The sequence below is a fragment of the Oncorhynchus tshawytscha genome, linkage group LG02 (assembly GCF_018296145.1).
Source record: "Oncorhynchus tshawytscha isolate Ot180627B linkage group LG02, Otsh_v2.0, whole genome shotgun sequence".
Classification (NCBI taxonomy): domain Eukaryota; kingdom Metazoa; phylum Chordata; class Actinopteri; order Salmoniformes; family Salmonidae; genus Oncorhynchus; species Oncorhynchus tshawytscha.
This window is the reverse complement of record NC_056430.1, coordinates 45836467-45856605: the sequence shown is the minus strand read 5'-3', so window position 1 is coordinate 45856605 and position 20139 is coordinate 45836467. Positions and strand designations below refer to the sequence as shown.

Sequence of the window (20139 nt, the reverse complement as noted above, 5' to 3'; positions counted from 1 at the left end):
GAAATGTGATACCTTCTGTTTCCACTTGCCTCTTCCATTTCTGTGGTAATTCTGCAAACTTTGGATAGAGCAAACATGCCCATATAATTTTGATAGCTGCATGTGTGACATATTTTCACCATTTCTATTCATCATATCATTAATAAAGAAATTACATATGATGCAAAACTCGTCATACCAACGGTATTTCTGCCTGCTTGAACGGCGAGTAGCTCAGATATATATGAAAACATGAAATGACCCCGGGAATCATTATAACATTGCTCAAAGATGTTCAAAAACAACATAACATTCAAAATGGGTAAATCTTTTGTATGACTGAAGATTTTAGTGAGCATTCTAGCAGATAGCTCAATGACTGGAAGTCTGAGTAACACTATTTAGCATTGGCTCGCGAAACTAACCCTAACTTCCTTTATACTGGACACAGAGATATAAATATGGTGTCCACAAGTTCATCTGACCCTGGGGAAGTAGATAAAGGGCCCCAAAGTGTCCCTTTAATATGTAATAATTTTGGTCCCCCAAACTCCTATTCATTATATAAATAGGCATGTTTAATTTTGTCTGGCTAACCGTTCCAAATAAAGTTACATGTTTTCTGCTCATATAAAAAAAGGTTCTCTGGAATAGGCAGCGACATAAGTACAGTAAATAAGTCGACTGCGATATGACTAAAGAGTTAATCAGTTTGGTTATTCCATAAATAGACATGTATTTACCTCTCTTTGGTTGCAAGAGCATATCTATATTTGCTAACTTTCTATAGAATTTTGTTATAGTGGGTTCTCTTTCTATCTTTAGGGATATGAATACCAACCCATAAGTATGTCTACTTCACCATCAGACCATTTTATTGGTAAACTACAGGATAATGTCAAAGTTGTGACTTTTAACGATCCAGTACGTAATATGGTAGATCGTAATTAGGTTTAAGTCCAGAGAGGCCAGAGAAATTCAACGAGACTGTGCATGGATCCAGATGGCAGATTGAAGAGAGAACTGAAGTCATAGACATACATTGAAACTTTAGTTTTTAGTTTTAGTTTTTATATTATTGTTGGATCTGATTCTAATAGCTTTCATGTTGATGGCCCTGATAAATAGATATGGAGAAAGTGTACAACCTTGTTTAATTGCCCTTGACAGTTCAATACTTTCTGAGAAGTAACCATTATTTACTATTTAAGACCTGTGGTTGCTATACATAACTTTAAGCCATTGAAAAGGGGGTTCTCCTAATTTAAAATAGTCTGTGCATTTATATATAAATTATAGTCTTACCTTATCAAAAGTTTGGTCCATGTAAAAAAAAACTGTCTGCTCAGGAGGAATAATATCCAATAACACCTTTTTAATTCTATGTACTATTCATTTTGCCAAGTCTTTTGCATCACAACTTTGAAGTGTTCGGAGCCTCCAGTTTTTTTAATGGACTGAATCTATATACTTACCCCCTGGGTCCTGATTCAGTAATAGTGAAAACAGACCATCTTGCTGAGTATCTGATTACCTGTCACGGATACTTGTATAAGTGTGCCCTTTGGTTTCCATTGGGCTGTCGATTTTTGTTACAATGTCCGTTGGTGCGTGTGAGTACCTGTGCTGTGTGTTTTGGCTTTCGTGCCATTGTGGATTGCACAGATGATTACGGGTCTCGTCCCGTGGGTTAATCATTGTGCATTTGTGTTATTTATCCGAGGTACTCCTCGCTCTTTTGTTCTGGGTTTCTACCCTGTGTTTTGAAACGTGTTTGTTTGGTCTTTGTCCCCGTGCCTTTACACAGCACACCGTCATTTGGGCTTTAAAAAAATATTACACATTCCTGCGCCTGTCTCCCGATCTTTCAAACCGATGTGACATCATTTCATAGTACTTAAAACAGGATAATAGTGGACCTTTGAGTACATAAAAAAACGTTTGATATAACTCAACTGGTATGCCATCAAGCCCTGGAGTTTCAGGACTGAAAATATTTCATGGCATCAAGAAGTTCCTCCTCTGAAATTTGACCTTCACACAAATATTTCTATGCGTTTGTTCATTTTACACTATTCTCAATTGGATTGAAGTCTGGGCTTTGACTAGGCCATTCCAAGACATTTACATGTTTCCCCTTAAACCACTCGAGTGTTGCTTTAGCAGTATGCCTAGGGACATTGTCCTGCTGGAAGGTGAACCTTCGTCACAGTTTCAAATCTCTTGAAGACTGAAACAGGTTTCCCTCAAGAAATTCCCTGTATTTAGCGCCATCCATCATTCCTTCAATTCTGACCAGTTTCCCAGTCCCTGCCAATGAAAAACATCCCCACAGAATTTTTACATTTTAAATTTTTTTATTTCACCTTTATTTACCAGGTAGGCTAGTTGAGAACAAGTTCTCATTTGCAACTGCGACCTGGCCAAGATAAAGCATAGCAGTGTGAACAGACAACAACACAGAGTTACACATGGAGTAAACAATTAACAAGTCAATAACACAGTAGAAAAAAAAGAAAAAAAGAGAGTCTATATACATTGTGTGCAAAAGGCATGAGGAGGTAGGCGAATAATTACAATTTTGCAGATTAACACTGGAGTGATAAATGATCAGATGGTCATGTACAGGTAGAGATATTGGTGTGCAAGAGAGCAGAAAAGTAAATAAATATAAACAGTATGGGGAAGAGGTAGGTAAAATTGGGTGGGCAATTACCGATAGACTATGTACAGCTGCAGCGATCGGTTAGCTGCTCAGATAGCAGATGTTTGAAGTTGGTGACAGAGATAAAAGTCTCCAACTTCAGCAATTTTTGCAATTCGTTCCAGTCACAGGCAGCAGAGAACTGGAACGAAAGGTGGCCAAATGAGGTGTTGGCTTTAGGGATGATCAGTGAGATACACCTGCTGGAGCGCGTGCTACGGGTGGGTGTTGCCACCGTGACCAGTGAACTGAGATAAGGCGGAGCTTTACCTAGCATGGACTTGTAGATGACGGAGCCAGTGGGACTGGCGACGAATATGTAGCGAGGGCCAGCCGACTAGAGCATACAGGTCGCAGTGGTGGGTGGTATAAGGTGCTTTAGTAACAAAACGGATGGCACTGTGATAAACTGCATCCAGTTTGCTGAGTAGAGTACTGGAGGCCATTTTGTAGATGACATCGCCGAAGTCGAGGATCGGTAGGATAGTCAGTTTTACTAGGGTAAGTTTGGCGGCGTGAATGAAGGAGGCTTTGTTGCGGAATAGAAAGCCGACTCTAGATTTGATTTTAGATTGGAGATGTTTGATATGAGTCTGGAAGGAGAGTTTACAGTCTAGCCAGACACCTAGGTACTTATAGATGTCCACATATTCTAGGTCGGAACCATCCAGGGTGGTGATGCTAGTCGGGCGTGCAGGTGCAGGCAGCGAATGGTTGAAAAGCATACATTTGGTTTTACTAGCGTTTAAGAGCAGTGATGATGCTGCCACCACCATGCTTCTCTGTGGGGATGGTGTTCTTGTGGTGATGTGAGTTATTGGGTTTGTGCCAGACAGCTTTTTCCTTGATGGCCAAAAATCTCAATTTTAGTCTCATCTAACCAGAGTAAAGTGGTCCTATGGACAGACACTCCAATTAATGCTGTGGAGCTTTGCAGCTCCTTCAGGGTTATCTTTGGTCTCTTTGTTGCCTCTCTGATTAATGCCCTCCTTGCCTGGTCCGTAAGTTTTAGTGGGCGGCCCTCTCTTGGAAGGTTTGTTGTGGTGCCATATTCATTCCATTTTTTAATAATGGATTTAATGGTGCTCCATGGGACGTTCAAAGTTTCAGATATTTTTTTATAACCCAACCCCGATCTGTACTTCTCCACAACTTTGTCTCTGGCCTGTTTGAAGAGCTCCTTGGTCTTCATGGTGTCGCTTGATGGGTGGTGCCCCTTGCTTAGTGGTGTTGAAGACTCTGGGGCCTTTCAGAACAGGTGTATAGCTACTGAGATCATGTAACACTTAGATTGCACACAGGTGGACTTTATTTACCTAATTATGTGACTTCTGAAGGTAATTGGTTGCACCAGATCGTATTTAGGGGCTTCATAGCAAAGGGGGTGAATACATATGCACGCACCATTTTTCTGTTTAAAATCTTTTAGAATTTTTTGAAACAAGTTATTATCTTTATTTCACTTCACCAATTTGGACAATTTTGTGTATGTCCATTACATGAAATCCCAATAAAAAATCTATTCAAATTACAGGTTGTAATGCAACAAAATAGGAAAGATGCCAAGGGGGGTGAATACTTTTGCAAGGCACTGTATATATATATTTTTTTAAATCAAATTTGTGAACCATGCCTTTATTGCTCCCGTATGAGCGGACAAAAATACTCCTCAGCACCACCTTTCCCCTGCATTCCCCTGCTCAGATGTTGCATGTATCAACCAATGGTTGCGTGCCACGTCATCGACAGACAGATTGCAATAACATATGATGTGGTTTGGGGATACTTAAAAAACCTGTCCAGGCATTGTAAGATGTGGAATGCGTCAGCAATAACTAGGCAGAGGAACGCCACCAAATACTTTTAATCATAAGCAATCAAACAAAACAATATTATTCATGATTTTGTGAATGTACTCATAAAAACAATGTCTATAAAAAAGAAACCCAACATGATGGCAAATTCTCTTTGTGAAGTAATGTTCAATCTATCCCACAATGCAGTTGCAGGACTTGTGATTGAATAGGGGACCCTATAGTGGTGCATGCAGCAGTTTGAATAGAGGGTAGTGGGCATTCGAGGAGGAGAGGGAGGGTGGTGGTAAAGATCCGCCCAGCCCCAGCCAAACGGCAGCCTTACTCCCTGGGGTTCGGTTGCAGCCTCTGTCTGTGTTTTTATTTCATTTCCTGAGTAAAAATAAACTACACCCATCTCAAGGGGATGGGAGGACAGAGGACAGAGTTGGTGTGTGGGGAGCGGGGCATTGTAGATTCTGTGTGTCTTACGTTCACACACAGATACACACACCGGGGACGGGGAGTTCATTTCAGATTGAGGAACAAACTAAAGTATAACTGCCATTTCCACCATCCACTCTCCCTTGGAGTGATCTCTCCAGGAAACATCATTTTGGCAGGTACTGTAGAGAGAGAAACCAGGTCACAAACTACAGGAGATGGGTGAAGAAATATAGGGCTGTGGGAGAAAATAGAGGGAGCAGTGGAAGGTTTTCAGGGGCTTAACAATGTCCCATCAACTCATGGCTGTTTATCAGATATTTGTGTAGCATTAAGAACCCAGGATTCATTCTCATGCTTCTACCAGCTCCTACCAGCACTCTGCAGCTCTCTGCACACTAAAGCCACCAAAATGTCACTAGACCAGAAGGGTAACCTTGTTGTGGAGCATTAGGTACAATTAAGTGTAAGGTCTCAGAGAAGGTGAGGTGATGTTACTTTAGTATTTTCAAATCCCTTCACACACAATTTGGCTCGAACCAGAATAGAAAAAGGAGTGGGAGGCCCCGGTGCACAACTGAGCAAGAGGACAAGTACATTAGAGTGTCTAGTTTGAGAAACAGATGCCTCGCAAGTCCTCAACTGGCAGTTTAATTAAATAGTACCCGCAAAACAACAGTCCTAACATCAACAGTGAAGAGGAGACTCTGGAATACTAGCCTTCTAGGCAGAGTTGCAAAGAAAAGGCCAATAAAAGAAAAGATTAAGATGGACAAAAGAACACAGACACTGGACAGAGGAACTCTGCCTAGAAGGCCAGCATCCCGGAGTTGCCTCTTCACTGTTGACATTGAGACTGGTGTTTTGCAGGTACTATTTATTGGAGCTGCCAGTTGAGGACTTGCGAGGCATCTGTTTCTCAAACTAGACACACTAATGTACTTGTCCTCTTGCTTAGTTGTGCATCGGAGCCTCCCACTCCTCTTTCTATTCTGGTTAGGGCCAGTTTGTGCTGTTCTGTGAAGGAAGTAGTACACAGCATTGTATGAGACCTTCAGTTTCTTGGCAATTTCTCAACTGAAATAGCCTTCATTTCTCAGAACAAAAATAGGCTGATGAGTTTCAGAAGAAAGTCCTTGTTTCTGGCCATTTTGAGCCTGTAATCGAACCCACAAATGCTGATGCTCCAGATACTCAACTAGTCTAAAGAAGGCCAGTTTTATTGCTTCTTTATTTAGCACAACAGTTTTCAGCCGTGCTAACATAATTGCAAAAGGGTTTTCTAATGATCAATTAGCCTTTTAAAATGATCAACTTGGATTAGCTAATTGGCAACCATCACTTGTGTGCCATTGGAACACACAAGTGATGGTTGCTGATAATGGGCCTCTGAACGCCTATGTAGATATTCCATTAAAAAGCAGAAATTTCCAGCTACAATAGTAATTTACAACATTAACAATGTCTGCACTGTATTTCTGATTAATTTGATGTTATTTTAATGGACAAAAAATGTGCTTTTTTATCCAAAAACAAGGACATTTCTAAGTGACCCCAAACTTTTGAACGGTACTGTATATATCAGATTATTCTGCATACAGTGTCTTCAGAAATATTGACACACCTTTACTTTTTCCACATTTTGTTGCTTAACAGCCTGAATTGAAAATGTTTTTTTTTTTTCGTCACTGGCCTACACACAATACCCCATAATGTCAAAGTGGAATTATGTTTTTTAGACATGAATTAAAATGAAAAGCTGAAATGTCTTGAATCAATAAGTATTCAATCCTTTTCTTATGACAAGCCTAACTAAGTTCAGGAGTAAAAATGTGATTCACAAGTCAAATTGCATGGACTCACTCTGTGTGCAGTAGAAATGTTTAACATGATTTTTGAATGCGTACCTCATCTCTACCCCACACATACAAGTATCTGTAAGGTCCCTCTGTAGAGCAGTGAATTTCAAACACAGTTTCAACCACAAATACCAGTGGGGGGGTTTCAATGCCTCGCAAAGGGCACCTATTGGTAGATGGGTAAAAAAAAGCAAACATTGAATTTCCCTTTGAGCATGGTTATTAATTATACTTCGCATGGTGTATCGATACACCCAGTCACTACGAAGATACAGGCGTCTTTCCTAACTCAGTTAGTGGAAAGGAAGGAAACCGCTCAGGGATCTCTTGTTGACAGACTACCTGAACATAAAACTGCATAAACATAAAATGATGCTAGATTTTTGTTATAGGTTAACGGAGATTACTTGAGCAGCAAAAACTAATATAACCAACAGGTTGTGGTTTCCGGGTTAATCTCCCATTTCTCTTTCTGTAGTGCCATCAACCTCTGCCATTACGGAACACTTACCCAGCTAAGAGGTAAATGATTGGCTGACAAATTCTACTTTAATCTACATTGTGTACCACCATAGGTGGAAATATGTTTTTACCTAAACTGCAGACAGCCATATTGTTTGATAATGGAGGACTATTAAAGGCCCATTGCACTACTTTTGTGAGAATTAATATATATATACAGTACAAGTCAAAGGTTTGGACACACCTACTCATTCAAGGGCTTTTTTAAATTTTAACTATTTTTTACATTGTAGGATAATATTGAAGACATCAAAACCATGAAATAACACATATGGAATCAGGTACTAACCAAAGAATTGTTAAACAAATCAAAATATGTTTTATATTTGAGATTCTTCAAAGTAGCCACCCTTTGCCTTGATGACAGCTTTGCACACTCTTGGCATTCTCTCAACCCACTTCATGAGGAATGCTTTTCCTAACAGTCTTGAAGGAGAACCCACCTACTGTATGCTGAGCACTTGTTCGCTGCTTTTCCTACACTCTGCGGTCCAACTCATCCCAAATCATCTCAATTGGGTTGAGGTCGGGTGATTGTGGAGGCCAGGTCATCTGATAAAGCACTCCATCACTCTCCTTCTTGGTCAAATAGCCCTCACACAGGCTGGAGGTGTGTTTTGGATCAATGTCCTGTTAAAAAACAAATGATAGTCCCACTAAGCGCAAACCAGATGGGATGGTGTATCGCTGCAGAATGATGTGGTAACCATTGTGGTTAAGTATGCCTTGAATTCTAAATACATCACTGACAGTGTCACCAGCAAAGTACCCCCACACCATCACACCTCCATGCTTCACGGTGGGAACCACACAAGCGGAGATCATCTGTACACCTACTCTGCGTCTCACAAAGACACGGCGGTTGGAGCCAAAAATATCCAATTTGGACTCCAGACCAAAAGGACAGATTTCTACCGGTCTAATGTCCAATGCTTGTGTTTCTTGGCCCAAGCAAGTCTCTTCTTATTATTGTTGTCCTTTAGTAGTGGTTTCTTTGCAGCAATTTGACCATGAAGGCCTGATTCCTGCAGTCTCCTCTGAACAGTTGATGTTGAGATGTGTGTTACGTGAACTCTGTGAAGCATTTATTTGGGCTGCAATCTGAGGTGCAGTTAACTCTAATGAACTTATTCACTGCAGCAGATGTATCTCTGGGTCTTTCTTTCCTGTGGCGGTCCTCATGACTGCACTTGAAGAAACTTTCAAAGTTCATGAAATGTTCCGTATTTACTGACCTTCATGTCTTAAAGTAATGATGGACTGTTGTTTCTCTTTGCTTATTTGAGCTGTTCTTGCCATAATATGGACTTGGTCTTTTGCCAAATAGGGCTATCTTCTGTATACCACCCCTACCTTGTCACAACACAACTGATTGGCTCAAACGCATTAAGAAGGAAAGAAATTCCACAAATGAACTTTTAACAAGGCACACTTGTTATTTGAAATGCATTCCATGTGACTACCGCATGAAGCTGGTTGAGAGAAAGCCACAATTGTGCAAAGCTGTCATCAAGGCAAATGGTGGCTACTTTGAAGAATCTCAAACAAAAAAATATATTTGGATTTGTTTATCACTTTTTTGGTTACTACATGATTCTATATGCAGGTAGCCTAGTGTTTAGAGTGTTTGGTCAGGAACCAAAAGGTTGCTGGATCAAATCCCTGACCTGATAAGGGAAAAATCTGTCATTCTGCCCCTGAACAAGCCAGTTAACCTACTGTTCCACTATAGGCTGTCATTGTATATACTAATTTGTTCTTAACTGACTTGCCAAGTTAAATAAATAAAAATGTGTTATTTCATAGTTTTGATTTCTTCAATATTATTCTACAATGTAGAAAATAGTGAAATAAAATAAGAAAAATTATTAGGTGTGTCCAAACCTTTCATTGGTACCATATTATTATTCCGATTTTTCAGGGGGTACTGCAGCACCCTCAGCACCCCTACTATGTGTACAACTACTGTCATAGAACACTTGGTGGATGTTTCTTTTGTCTTGGTGTTTAATTTCTGGGAACATAGTCTGTGGTTTAGGGAATTTCTGCTATTAGATTGTATGCTTGTGGTAAAGAAATATTGAAAGCATTTAATGAGAAGTAAAAGATATGCAACATGAAAATATTGTCTAATTTCCATTTAATAATGTATTGATGGTCCCTATCTAGGCCCAGAGATAGGCTATCCAAAGTCAAACCAACATTGCCAAGGTTGTACACCAGCCAGTTAAAGATAATTGGCAAAATAATTTAACCTCTCTGGGATAGGCGTGATACCTGTCGACAACTTCCGGTGAAATTGGAGGGCACGCAATTCAAATAAATAATCATAAAAATGATGGATATTAAACATCTAGGTACATACAAGTGTCTTATATCGGTTAAACGCTTCAATTCTTGTTAATCTAACTGCATTGTCCAATTTAGAATAGGCTTTACAGTGAAAGCATGCCATGCGATTGTTTGAGGATGCCGCCCCACATCAAAGTATTTTTCAACCAGCACAGGCTTCGTAAAATCACAAATAGCGATTAAATATTCACTTACTTTTTGATAATCTTTCTCCGATTAGCAATCCAAAGGGTCCCAGCTACAACATGCATGGTCGTTTTAAAATCCTTCTTTATATCCCAAAAAGTCTGTTTAGTTGGCGCCATCGATTTGAGTAATCCACTCGTTCAACATGCAGAGAAAGGAATCCAAAAAGCTACCACTAAACTTTGTTAAAACAAGTCAAAATACGTTTCGAATCAATCCTAAATTACCCTAAAATGTAATTAACCTATAATATTTCATACGGGAAAAAGTATGTTCAATAGGAAAGTACAATTAACAGGTGCGTATCCTCTTTGTCACACGCGCACAGACTGATTTCCAACTCTGACTCCCAGTAGCAAAACTCAAAATTCTTCCTCGTTTGCGAAGAAACAAGCCTGAAACCTTGAACAAAGACTGTTGACATCTAGTGGAAGCCATAGGAATTGCAATCTTGGAGCTGGAATTGCATATAGCTTTCCATTGTAATAATTCTGGTTGGTTTTTCTTTGGATTTTCTCCTGCCATATCATTTGTGTTATAGCCTCATATATTATTTTAACATTTCTACAAACTTCAATTTGTTCTCTATCCAATGGTACCAATTATATGCATATCCTGGCTTCTGAGCCCGAGTAACAAGCAGTTTACTTTAGGCACGTCAGTCAGGCAGGAAGTGGAGACACCCACATCAAACCACATCTGAAACTCACATTTGAATTCAGTCATGACCTCTAGCATTTCTTAATGAACAGAATCTAAAACGAGGCCAAATCAGGAAGTGCAATCACCCTTTAAAGGGAACAATAGAGCAACATTATTTTCTTTCTTTCTGTTTCTAACATCTCCATAACATGCGCAGTGAACATGCAACTAGGCGTTCATTCATTAAGATGAGTCAGTGTTGAGTGTGTCAGACAGAGAAGGAGGATATTCATTGGTGCACACCTTAGCAAAACATTTTGCAATATGTAAAAAGTAACTGTTTTTTTGTTGGACAAGTTCAGGTAGTCCCTGCCTGTTTTTACTTGTTTGCTCCCCTTTGGTTCCTGGTGAACACACCTCTGGTGTCAGAAAGGCTCGAAACGTTTGGGACTTGACCCTTCCCTAAAGTGAAGGTATTAGAGAGCTTGATATGCTTCTCTTTCCTGTCTAGCATGACAAAGTGAGATAGTTATTTTCTTATACATTCCGAAACAGGGTGGTGTAGGGGTCTGGGTTACTTGTATCATTTCCTCATTACTGGTCTGACAATAGACATTTCACCAAATACCAAGGAGAGTTGATTGAATTCCCAGTCCAAACTCAATCACGATCACCAGCTTTTAGTCCTAAAACCCAGAAATGAGTTACCGCTGGTTCCTTCAGCCATTCCTATGGCAGAAATGACTGATGGAAAGAAAAGGGTTTGGGGATTAACCCCCGAAAATAAGGTCTGAGGATAACACAGATTTAGGTTATCTTATACGTGTGGTTCTATGAGATAATATCAGTCATTTAAGATTACCGTTATGAATTATGAAGCCTCTATGTGCTTTATGTGCTTTTTAAAATCAAATAAATGGTATAAAAATGAACAGTGACGTTCTCTGATGAAGATTATCTCATAGAACAAAATGTATAAGATCTCCTAAGGCTGTGTTTACCACAGACCTTATTTGGGGTATTTATCCAAAAACCTTTCAAAAACTCCATTCATTTCCCCATATGCTTTGTCTAATGAACCACCGCAGAGTTAGTGCCTACAAAAAGACTCTATTACTATTGCTCGGGTTCATGGCACGGGTTGCTTCATTAATGCAGTGTGCGTCCTGGTTGAGTCCACTTTAACTTTCAACAAGTGGCAACCCATCATTCATTTTGAGCCACACATTGTTTTGCAAAAATAAATAAATAAATATATAATTGTCTATACATACACATATATATTTTTTTTTTTGGGGGGGGGGGCCTTGCCTGTTTTGCTTATTTTTTTAGCATTAATACTTGTCACATATAAGTTTGCAAACAATGTAAAAAAAATTTAAATATATCATTCAGTTAATAAAGCTGCATACACACATGGTCTTTTTTGTTGTTTTCATGAGTAAGGCAGCTCCAAAATTCTGGTATTTCAGCCTAGCTCAGTGCTTTCTTTGGTGGTGGGGCGAGCCAGCAGAAAATAGAAGCTTTGCGCCGTGATTGGCTCAGTGTTCTGTGTCTCATGGGGACAGTACGTCATCGCCAAGTTTAAGTCCTTAGTAAGGGTAGACATCCAAAATTTCAGCCCTTTGGATCCTGCCATATAGTTATATTACAAGTGCCCTTCCACGAAGGCTCAAGGTCATTGGCGACAGATAAAACTACGTAAAATCACGTTATATGTACAGTAGCTTTGAATGGACTGATCATGTCAAAATCTTACTTTCAAAGTCTTAGCTAGCAGTCATTATAATGAATCAAGTCGACAATCTACGGGCAAATCTTTTTTAATCCTTGTCATATGAAGAGAAATAATGAAGAGAAATTATAGATAAAATGTATCTGTGCTCATCGGCCATTGGACATAAAGATTACACAACAAGTTGAAAATTGCAAATTCAACAATGCGTGGTTTGGAAGGAATCAGTGCCTAACTGTAAGCATTGCAAAGCAACCAATAACGTTAGCCTGCTATTCAATGGAGTGGCTGTGTTTTTCTTTCTTCCGAGTTCCCACCATAAATCCAGAGAATGCCAGACTTTGATGACAAAGTTTGATGACAAAATTTGCCCACAAAGGACCACCGCGCCACCTTCACAAGGTGAGTCCAAAAATGTCTTGTATGCTGCTGCATAAATGATGTAATATACAAGGGAGTTATGTATACTGTAGCTATGAAAGTAATACTAAGTGTATGTTGTGTAGTATGCTGTTAATAGGGCACGTGTCTCACACTAATAATTTGGTCTATTTTCACCAACGTAGTATTCTAAACAGATCGTTCATGGCCGGTGTGTGCTTGTTTCCAAACTTTTGTTTGTTAAGCTTTGACATGCTACTCGTGGTGGTGGCGCTTGGCTTGACCGTGCAAATTCAACACACACAACATTCTATAATAGAATTGTGTTATTTGACACGTCAAATTAAAAGCTTATTTAACGCGTCAAATAGCGTTATATGAGGTGTATATTTTTTTGACCCGCAAAGTCCCAAATGGCGTTCAATGTGCATCATCCTAATAATTTGGTCTATTTTCACCTATTAATTTCGCCTACTGTTCTGACTTGGTGGTGCACATGTAGCCTATAACCTGTTTTAGAAAAATGTAATCTTCGAATATTGTAAGGGCTTTCATTGTCTGCTTTTATATGCCCCATGTATTTATCCTACGGGTCTAATATGTACAGGGAGAACACTGTAAGAACGGCCCGTGTTCTGAATTCTGTCTGTACATTTCAAAAGTGCTGAACAAATTGTTATATTGACTATGTATTCGCTCACTCATTAATGCCTTAATCGAAATTACCGATTTATTTTTTTTAGGCAGTAAATGAATTACCGAAAAATTTTTTAGGCAGTAAATGAGTCTGAATTAACTGTTTTGTTGCCAGAAAAGGCTCCGCTGATAGCCAGGTGTAGCAGTGGTAAGATGTTGGGAATGCTGTTGTGACAGCTTTATGTATAGGCCCTAACAGTTTGTGTTCACCGTTTGTCACCGTTATAGTGCAACTCATGTATTGTTTAGTGTTGTGTTGTGTAGGGTCTTTGCTGGCACGCATCCCACTGTTTTTTTGTTTGTTGGCCCACTAATATTTACATGCAAAAATAGCCGCTGCTTTCAACACTTGTCAACTTAATTCTCTCTACTGGCTGCTGCAGCAGATTTACTTTAAATGACAGACACTAAAGCTCGATCAAATTCTACACCATCCGTTTGAGGCAGATGCGGGACAACATTTGCGGGCCATCCACAATATGGCTGGGCTTCCACTCGGACCATGTCAACTAGAATTGATCATTTTTCATTCATGGATTGAATATGAGCGCTTTTTTTTACTGCTACTACAAAGACAGTCTGTAATTGCAAAAAAAAAATGTATATAATTTATCATCATGGACCTTCAGTTTTCATATTTCCAAGTTAATCAAGGCAATGAAATTAGAGGACTACTGTTAATAATGTGTCAGTTGCATTTACCATTAGCCTCCCAAATTGAGGTGGAATTTAATGTTGAGGTTGTTCATTAAAATCAATTAAAAGTAGGCTAGACCTATTTAGTAGACCTAGACTATATAGTCACTGTGGCCCTTTCGTGTTGGTGACTTTTTGCGTGCGGTGTAAATGAAGAGACGCGTGTGCACGATCAGGAGGGACACAGAGCCAGAAGGAAGCGAGCTCTGATTCTGATGTGCTCATTTCACTGTTCACTCACGCAGTGGCGATAAGCAGCGCTGCATAGCGGACGAGGATGCTCTGTTCTCCCCCGCATACACTCTCCTGTCTCATGCTTTCCACGATCAACATGGAAGGGCTTCATTAATGCCCCTGCCCCCAAGCTAATGAATTATAACTCGCCGTTTGAGACTGGACTTGCGTTAAAGCACTGGACTTTCCCTACCGAGTGGATAACGCTGAGGTATCTGCCGAATAATAAGTCTTCAGAAAAGGTACGTTTTATTGGCATGGAATCGGGTCTGAAGTTAGCATGTTAGCTCAGGGAGGCCGGATTTGTAATGGTTTAGTCATGTCTGTTTTCATTATTTCCATACCAGAACAATATAGCTCAGTGACCGTGTCCATTTCGTTTTTACAAACCGTGTTGCCAAGTTTGTCCTTCATATTGCCTGCTATTATGTTGAGGATATCTCAGAATAGCTTTGCGTAGAGACTATTTATCATTTATCATGACAATAGCCCAGTGAACGAGACAGATATGCTTGTCATTTGGACTGAAGTTCGGTGGCTGCGTTGTAGCCTATCCCTTCTCCGAATTCGTCGCGGGGGATAAACGCCGGGCAAAAAGCCATAGACCTTGTATCCCTGGACCGGAGCCGAAATACCATCAGTGGGCTTTGTAACCCATTGTAACCTAGCAATAACGCCAGATGTTTCTCCCGAGGAACGCCAGGACCATCTGACTGTCATGCATTGCTCCATTTTCGCAATGAGCGCCTGGAGCGGGACTGTCATTTTACACCGTTTTTAGGGATTTTGACGATATACCTAAATGTGTTCAAGGAGAAATACGACCACGTTTGGTGAAGGGTAGGCCTATTGTTCATGTGTCGCGAATCGCTCGTGGGAATGCCAGTCGCTATTTACATCACGTTATAATGCGCCGGGTGTCGATTTCTATCGATGTTACTGGACATGAATCATCTCACATGCGCTGTCGTTTGGATGCATTCTGCATAGGCTACTGTTCCATATGGACAGCAAATGAAACAGAAGCCTCTGATGACAACACTAGGCTAATGGTTGGTGCTTTCAGGATTAATGTGTTCATATTCAGTGCTAAAGATGATTGCAACGTTCTATCCTTATTATACACGGAATTTGAGAAATGTTATACGCTCTTTGGAATATTCAGGCAATGTGACCTTTTTCAGCTTCTTGTTTTCTCTGCGGGGCCTAGCACTCGTACTTCAAGGACTTATACAACTGATTTGACCAAGTTGTGTTAGTAACAGCTTTGAATTCATGCAGCTTATCCTTGTTGTTTTTGGCTCGGGAAGCATGTCATATGCGGTGATATTTTAATACATGTTGCAGCATTTTTCGGTGAATCATTTCGTCTTGTTTACATGGTTGTGTCCCCTCTTTGTTGTGATGGCAATGGTCGGGTCCATCACCCAGCCACATATCCTAGTCTTGTGCCCTTAATCATAGAGCCTTGCTTACATTATTTTTGATAGACCAATGCTTTAACTTTGCATCGTTATAATGCAACAATAGTACTTTAGAGATGCTTTATATTTATATTAGCATTGCCTGTGCGTTTCGTTTTTAACCACTCTTTTTTTTCACTCAACTCTTTGCTGGTTCCCAAAAAAATGTTATCGGTGCACTTTTCCTTTTTGAGGGAGGGGGTGTTCTCTCTCCTCATTTTCCAATCATGAGACTCAGCAGAATATCCAGCCTATAGCCTACTATGCCCTGTTTGCCGACACTGTTATTTGAACGATTACCCACTCTTACCTTGTGTAGTTAGATTATAAAGAAGGTAGATTGAATTATTGGTCTTGTTGGATAGAATTATTCAGTTGTTACTATGTGATTACAATGTTACTAGTACTACTCTGCTGTTAATGTGTTATTATAGTGTTACTATACCCGTGTGACTGTATACTGTTGGTGGGCTGAAGGAGTGAGATCATCTCATGACCCCCTGCATGGTGGTGACAGTGACAACATTCCATAACTTGCACTGACACATGCATGTCTTTCAACACTGGAAGACAGAGGAGGCCGACTGACTCTTGAATCAAGAGAAATGAGATGAAGAAGACTAACAAAAAGCATACGGCTATGCAATGCATCATGAGTGACTAACCTATGTCGCATAAAACAGTACCAATCATTTCGATAAGAGTTAGGTTTGAGTTTGTTACAGAATGTCAATGGCTTTTTTAAGATTAGTGGCATGAGGCCTCTTGGTTAGTGTGGAGTATAGAGGTTCTGGTTGGGGTAGCTGTTGAGTGTGTCAAGTTATTAACCATTTTGAAAAGGACATTTCACCATAGCTCTGCCACTGTATATAGTCATTACTATATCAACAACATTATTATGAGACAAAAAATGTCTCTCCACAAGCTAGAACGAGCACATTTTCATTTCACCTGTAGAAACCTTGGTTTGGTGTGCACTGTGAACCGGCATGAAAACATACAAATACTGTATATTCCTCTGTCCAGTGTCTGTGTTATTTTTCCCATCTTAATCTTTTCTTTTTATTGGCCAGTCTGAGATATGGCTTTTTTCTTTGCATCTCTGCCTAGAAGGCCAGCATCCCGAAGTCGCCTCTTCACTGTTGACATTGAGACTGGTGTTTTGCGGGTACTATTTAACGAAGCTGCCAGTTGAGGACTTGTGAGAGGTCTGTTTCTCAAACTAGACACTCTAATGTACTTGTCCCCTTGCTCAGTTGTGCACCGGGGTCTCCTACTCCTCTTTCTATTCTGGTTAGAGCCAGTTTGCACTCTTCTGTGAAGGGAGTAGAGATCTTCAGTTTCTTGGCAATGGCACGCATGGAATAGCCTTCATTTCTCAGAACAAGAATAGACTGACAAGTTTCAGAAGAAAGTCGTTTTTTTCTAGCCATTTTGAGCCTTTAATCGAACCCACAAATGCTGATGCTCCAGATTAGAGGTCGACCGATTATGATATTTCAACGCCGATACCGATTATTGGAGGGCAAAAAAAGCCGATACTGATTAATTGGACGATTTTTAAAGTGTCTTTGTAATAATGACAATTACAACAATACTGAATGAACACTTATTTTAACTTAATATAATACATCAATGAGAACTTGATATCGGCCCTAATTAATCGGCCATTCCGATTAATCGGTCGACCTCTACTCCAGATACCCAACTAGTCTAAAGAAGGCCATTTTTATTGCTTGTTTAATGAGCACAACAGTTATTTAGCACAACATAATTGCAAAAGGGTTTTCTAATGATCAGTTAGCCTTTTAAAATGATCAACTTGCATTAGCTAACACAACGTGCCATTGGAACACATGAGTGATGGTTGCTGATAATGGGCCTCTGTACACCTATGTAGATATTCCATAAAACATCAGCTGTTTCAAGCTACAATAGTCATTTTCAACATTAACAATGTCTACACTGCATTTCTGATCAATTTGATGTTATGTTAATGGTCAAAAATGTTTGCTTTTCTTTCAAAAACAAGGACATTTCTAAGTGACCCCAAACTTTTGAACGGGAGTGTATATATAAACTCAGCAAAAAAAGAAACGTCCTCTCACTGTCAACTTCATTTATTTTCAGCAAATTTAACATGTGTAAATATTTGTATGAACATAACAAGATTCAACAACTGAGACAAAAACTGAACAAGTTTCACAGACATGTGACTAACAGAAATGGAATAATGTGTCCCTGAACAAAGGAGGGGTCAAAATCAAAAGTAACAGTCAGTATCTGTTGTGGCCACCAGCTGTATTAAGTACTGCAGTGCATCTCCTCCTCATGGACTGCACCAGATTTGCCAGCTCTTGCTGTGAGATGTTACCCCACTCTTCCAAGTGGTCTGCCACTACGAGGACGATCAGCTGTCCATCCTGTCTATCTGTAGTGCTGTCTTAGGCGTCTCACAGTACGGACATCACAATTTATTGCCCTGGCCACATCTGCAGTCCTCATCCTTGCAGCATGCCTAAGGCCCATTCACGCAAATGAGCAGGGACCCTGGGCATGTTTCTTTTGGTGTTTTTCAGAGTCAGTAGAAAGGCCTCTTTAGTGTCCTAAGTTTTCATAACTGTGACCTTAATTTAATTTTTATTTCAACTTTATTTAATTAGGCAAATCCGTTAAGAACACATTCTTATTTACAATGATGGCTAGGAACAGAAGGTTAATTGCCTTGTTCAGGGGCAGAATAACAGATTTTTACCTTGTCAGCTTGGAGATTCAATCTAGCAACCTTTCGGTTACTGGCCCAACGCTCTAACCACTAGGCTACCTGCCGCTGCCTACCGTCTGTAAGCTGTTAGTGTCTTAACGACCGTTCCACAGGTGCATGTTAATTAATTAATTGTTTATGATTCATTGAACAAGCATTGGAAACAGTGTTTAAGCCCTTTACAATGAAGATCTGTGAAGTTATTTGGAATTTTACGAATTATCTTTAAAATACAGGGTCCTGAAAAAGGGACATTATATATATATTTTTTAAAAAGGCCTGTAGGCCATGCCTACACTGCATTGTATGCCTCTTGAGTAATCTGAGCTGAAAAAACATTATAGTCTATTCCGTTTTAACGACTAGATCCTATGCACATGTTGTAATCATAATTCTGAACTTAAATTGGCACATTTCAAACTATCCTTTTGTGAGGCGCAGAAGGAAACTAGTTATTTTCGATGGCAGTGGTGGGGTGGATAAACCAGAATTGGAGGATCCAACATCATTGTTTAAATCTCCAGTTTGGGAAAATGTTGGCTTCCCAGTAGAAGTGTATTGAAAAGTAGGAAATCAACTAAATGTATTGAATTTATTAGATCATTATTTTATTCCCCCAAGATGATGATAAGACAAAATGCATAAGTGATTCCTATTTTTTTCAACTTTCTGAAGAGTCAACAGTGTGGAAATGCCCCTTGCTGTGTGTGCGCCTTTGTCTGCCATATGTAGCCGTTAGAGATGATGCTAATGACAACCATCTTCTGGTAGATGGAAAGGCTTTCCCAAAAACCTTCTCAATGTATGTTAACTACAAAGTAGCAGGGGCGATTTTAGCATGTAAATCTTGGTGCGGCAATTTAAAAAAAAATTGAGTCAATTTGAGGTGTACCTGTGGATGTATTTGAAAACCTACCTTCAAACTCAGTACCCCTTTGCTTGACATCATGGGAAAATCAAAAGAAATCAGCCAAGACCTCAGAAAAAAAAACTGTAGACCTCCACAAGTCTGCTTCATCCTTGGGAGCAATTTCCAAATGCCTGAAGGTACCACATTCATCTGTACAAACAATAGTACGCAAGTATAAACACCATAGGACCACGCAGATTTCCTCCTCTTCGTCTGAAGAGGAGTAAGGATTGGACCAAGATGCGGCGTGGTAAGTGTTCACGACGATTTTAATAACTAAAGCACTGAACACTATAAAATACAAAAACAATAAACGAAAACGTGAAATAACAAAACCGAAACAGTACCATGTGGTGAAAAACACAGACACGGAAACAAACACCCACAAACCAACAGTGAAACCCAGGCTACCTTAATATGGTTCTCAATCAGGGACAACGATAAACAGCTGCCTCTGATTGAGAACCATATCAGGCCAAACACAGAAATAGAAAAAACATAGAAACACAAACATAGACTGCCCACCCCAACTCCCGCCCTGACCATACTAAATAAAGACACAACAAAGGAAATAAAGGTCAGAACGTGACAGTACCCCCCCTCCACAAAGGTGCGGATGCCGGCCGCAAAACCTGAACCTATAGGGGAGGGTCTGGGTGGGCGTCTGTCCGCGGTGGCGGTTCTGGCGCGGGACATGGACCCCACTTCACCATAGTTCTAGTGCGCCTCTTCGCCCGCCTCCGTGGCCTCTTTAAAGCGGCGACCCTCGCCACCGACCT

General features: G+C 40.0%; 2 protein-coding genes across 17 annotated transcripts in view; both read left to right on the top strand.

Moving 5' to 3' along the window:
• Nucleotides 1-20139, top strand: part of LOC112244872 (nuclear pore complex protein DDB_G0274915) — a 710200-nt gene that overhangs the window by 418948 nt on the left and 271113 nt on the right. The gene's annotated exons all lie outside the window — the stretch shown is intronic.
• The window catches only part of LOC112244799 (voltage-dependent L-type calcium channel subunit alpha-1D-like), a 118593-nt gene continuing 112688 nt past the window's right edge, over nt 14235-20139 (top strand). For all 6 annotated transcript variants that reach the window (XM_042299470.1, XM_042299466.1, XM_042299467.1 and 3 more), the window contains exon 1: nt 14235-14465. The gene's annotated coding sequence lies outside the window, so the exon portion shown is untranslated. The remainder of the gene's footprint in view (nt 14466-20139) is intronic.